This window comes from Pteropus medius, unplaced genomic scaffold (genome assembly GCF_902729225.1).
Source record: "Pteropus medius unplaced genomic scaffold, Ma_sr-lr_union100, whole genome shotgun sequence".
Taxonomy (NCBI): Eukaryota; Metazoa; Chordata; class Mammalia; order Chiroptera; family Pteropodidae; genus Pteropus; species Pteropus medius.
This window is the reverse complement of record NW_024349802.1, coordinates 25,184,140-25,188,588: the sequence shown is the minus strand read 5'-3', so window position 1 is coordinate 25,188,588 and position 4,449 is coordinate 25,184,140. Positions and strand designations below refer to the sequence as shown.

General features: G+C 38.3%; 1 long non-coding RNA gene across 1 annotated transcript; it reads left to right on the top strand.

Annotated features, from left to right (window-relative positions):
- Nucleotides 1-460: 460 nt before the first annotated feature.
- Nucleotides 461-4,135, top strand: LOC120581641 (uncharacterized). Its single transcript, XR_005647360.1, has 3 exons — nt 461-1,050; nt 2,580-2,677; nt 3,373-4,135. It is a non-coding gene; the product is annotated as an uncharacterized LOC120581641 (long non-coding RNA).
- The last annotated feature ends 314 nt before the right edge of the window (nt 4,136-4,449 follow it).

Here is a 4,449-nt window from a genome sequence, read left to right as displayed (position 1 = left end):
CGAAGATCAGAGGAGTGAAATGTGGGAGTGATTCTATTAACATTTCTGCTAGAGTTTCCTTTATGCTTAATAACTCAAGATTTTTTTTTTTTCAGACACATATACTAGTAATTGTATAAAGACGGCAGAAAAAACAGCAATTTATTATGATGACTGGATTAAGTACTCTGGCATGGAACAGAAAAAAACAAGCATCTCCACAGATGGGAATGTGGCCACATAATGTTTTCAGCAACAGATTTCTATGGAGGATTTTTGGCATGAACAATAAACATTCATATTGCTGGAATTGCCATATGAGTGAAATTGGGGCTATTTTTAAGATAAACTGGAACGTGTTAATTATTTTTTGGACTCTACAGTTCTAGTTTACATATTGGAGGATAAGAAAAATATAAGTTGCTGATGGCTATCCTATATTATTAGGCCAGGTGTTCGTGGTCCTGAAATAACTTGAAAATTAAAAATCCTGTTTAGCATTTTCAAGTCAAAAGGGGTAGGATATATTGATTATTCAAATGAAGATGTTCTGATTGTCAATTCTAACTGGAAGAAGCAGAGTAGAACTCTTAGTAAGAGAGAATAGTCTGACCAATGTCAACTTTTCATATCCTCAGAACTTCATGAGGAAAATGTTATAATAAAACAACATAATCTCATAGCATGGCTACTATGAGTACTAACTTGTGTATGTGAAGAGTATTTTGTAAATTACAAGGTACCAAATAGCATCTATAGCTATTTCTGTTTCAAAACCAATAATATTACTTCTAACAGATGCTTATGATGCACTTAAATGCATCCTGTTAGTCCTGATTTTAGTGCAGCCAAGTCACCACCATCCCTCATCAAATGTAGGAAATAACATCTCTCTATTTCTGCCTTAGACGACGTTTTCTGAAGCCACAGAAGACTGATCAGCTACATACAGACATGATGTGGAAATGTGAAGATGTTTATACCCTATAGGAACAGCCCTGCCCCCATGGCTAATGGGAGTCAGTGCATGTATGTCCTAGGCTTCTTGTTCTCTGTGGAGACAAATCTGAGGTATGGTCCCCATGGTTTTTTAGAGGCTCCTTAGCAGGAGTAGGTCTAGTTGCCCACAGAGGTAACGAGCACATCAGCACACAATTTTATTGCCTTTTCTCACTCTGCTGTCTTGGTTTACTCACTTCCTTACTTCTGCTTTCTGGGACCACCTACCTTAAAACCACCTACACCCCAGCTCTTGTTTCAAGCTTTGCTTTCTGGAGATATTACTTTAGCCTAACCTCCTTTAGACATTTTAGCTTAGTGGTAAAGAAAAACAGACATCAAACTACCGCCAAAAAAAAAAAAAGATATTTCAGTAAGCACCCTATGGAGAAAATTCATGGCAGTTTTATCACCGTACTAAAGGGATTAAGAGAATGCTGTGGTGATAGTCTATGTACTCAGAACTTCTAAAGCTTCAGAGCTGTTGTTCTCAGTGTTTTTCAATCCTTTAATTAGAGAAGAAAGTCCCAAATGTGGGGAGTAGGAGCTAATCGGTTCTTTTTGTGTCATTGAATAATGCTGAACAAAGTACTGCAGTTATAAAACTCTATGAATGGGGTAACCAAAGGAAGGAAGAACAAAACATCAAAGGAATCAGAGAGGAGGAGAAAAGTAAGAATGATATGGATAATCGAATCTCCAGAGTTTTCTTTGCCATACATTTCAGGCTTCCTCCAAATCCAGCATTTATCATGACCGCTTCGTTGTCAAGTTCCATAAGGTCTGGGAGCTTAATGTATCATTCATGCTGTGTCCTGGACATAACCTGGAACATACTGGCTGCTCAATAAACAATGTTAGAATGAATGAAAGTTAACTGATTGATTTTTTTCCCCTTAGGAGAGTATGAGAAATAGCCCCAAAGCAAAAGGTGGCAGAACTGGTTTAAGACTTAGATCTGTCATTAACCTCAGGTCATGGGTTTATCTTGCCAACTCAACCAGTCATGCTGGTCTGGGGTGCCCAGCACTCAAATGATAACCTTTAATTGGTCTCAGAGTCCTAAGGAAGCAAGTTAAGTGTTTGGCCTTTGAAGTCAGGCAGAAATGAGCCTGAATCCAGCACATCTAAGATGTGAGATCTTGTGAAATTTAGCTTACTGTTCTAATCCTAAAGTTTTGAATTTGTCAAAGGGATATAATGATACCTACTCTCTGAGTTGTTGGAATGCTAACACTTAATTTTTATAAAGTGTCTGTTATATAGTAGTCAATAGTTTTTATTATCCCCTATCTTCTTCTATTAGTGCATTTTTGTAAATCTCCATTTACCTGACAGGGTACCCTAGGCTGAAACAGGGAAAACAAGAGGACTAGGTAATCCATAGCTTGGGAATTAACCCTGTAAGGATCAAGGAGCTATTTATATTCGTTGCTGTATATCCAAATTTTATAGATATGTCATCAGGAAAACTGGCATATGTGCCAGTGATTTATTTTCCACAAAGACAAGTATTATTAAACTAATATTATTGAAAATTTTATTTTGGGTCTTCTGAATTTCTATTGCCTTTTTTTTTCTTCCCTATTTTCTCTCTTTAGTTTTTACTGGTATTCTGCTTCTTCTGTCAAGAGCCTTCCCTCTCTTCCAACTTTGGCCCCGAAGGATTTGAGCTTCCCCAGGAATTGATAGTACCTTGGTGAGCGGTCTGTGGTGTGGGTGGTACCTTTTCGAACACTCTGTGCTGAGTTTGTTCTTATACTGACCTTTTCTGCCAGTTCCTCTGCTCTCCAGCCCCCTCCATTAGAAGGAGCCAAGCATTCATTTGTCCATCAAACGTTTTATTTTTGTAGCTCCTGAATCTTCCAGTTCAGTGGATGCATTCCAGGCCAGAGGCTGCCTAAATTACTTTTCAACAAACATTGTCCTCCAAATGCTCCTTCCTGGGTGCGAGTTGAAAGATTGTTTGATGGGAGTGGGAGTGTCTGGTAACAGAACTCAGGAGGAAAACTAGTTATTTAGATGAACTGGAAGCCAAGTTTTATCTAGTTAATGTGCTTAGATTTGTGAAGACCCTTTAGTGTTAGAAATAATTATTCTCATTCCAAATTAAACTCCATACAAAAACATTTTTGCTTAGAAGGATTACTTACTTATGTCTGTAGCAGACTGCAAAATAGTTACCATTCTTTGCCTCTGCCTATATCCCTTCCCTTTGCAATGGGAGACTGCAGCTTCCATAAAGGAGCAAAGTCTGTTTCTCCACACTGAACCTGGGCTGGGCTGGTGGCTCTCATTGGCAAATAGAATACAGCAAAGTGACTGCGTGTGAATTAAGAGCATGGCCTCAAGAGACCTTATGTGCTTTCATACTTTCTTTCGGAACACTGCCAGCCACCATGGGAACAAGCCTGGACGGCCAGATGGAGGACAAGACCCTATGGGGACCAGAGCGAAGTCATCCAAGTTTCCCAGGCAAAGCCTCAGATGTGTGAAAGAGCTCAGCCAAGACCAGTCAAGCCTGGCTCAGATCAGAAGAACCATCTAGATGACTGTAGACTCGTGGACCATAATAAATGGTTGTTTTATACCACTGAATATTGTGATGGTTTGTTATGCAGCAAAATCTAATGGATTTTAGGTTTTATAAACCTACCAAATACACATTATATTAAGATGATTGTTTAGATTCTAAGAAGACAATGACAAGAGTGGATAATAATGATTAGCGGAGCAGAGAGGAGAATAGAGGCAAAATTCCAGTATGCATGATTTTTTCTTTTTAATGTTGTCTTTACTTAGTCCCATCGGTGGGTAAATCTTTGGGGATTCACATTCTTTACTGACTTTCATAGTAAAATGCTCATGGAATGTTATCAATCCTACTCCAGCTGAGGAGACATCAAACCCTAGGTTTTTCTGGGATTTTGCTCAGGGACCAACAGATCTTCCATGAGAAACTGTGATTGGTCTTTGGATATAAATCCAGCCTCTGAAAGGTAAACCTTACATTACTTTACATTACATTCTGCTCTCTTTTTCTGGGACTTCTGTGTGTCCTGGGGTATTTGTGAAAGATGGGCATCCAGGACAAATTAGATGAGGGGTCAACTTGTCTTGTGGCACTGCTGTTGGATGGTTAAGGTCTATGAGAAACTTATTGGACACATTCTATGTAGCATCACATTAAATTATTCAGCTTTCATAAATTATTTTTCAAAAAATTATTATTATTATTATTTTGCTTCCAAACAGTTGAAGGCATAAGAGAGAAAAATGCATAGTTTAACTTTTGGTCACTCAACATTTAATCTTGTGCTCAGTGGCCCACACATGACACCAAAGGTCTTTAACACTGAGTGTAAAAACAACTTAAACAAATTTGATGTAGTAATTTCTTTCCCCAAATTTCTTTTTTACTTAGCAAAATCCACAGAAAGTGAATGCTGTAACTAAGACTTCCTCCTATTT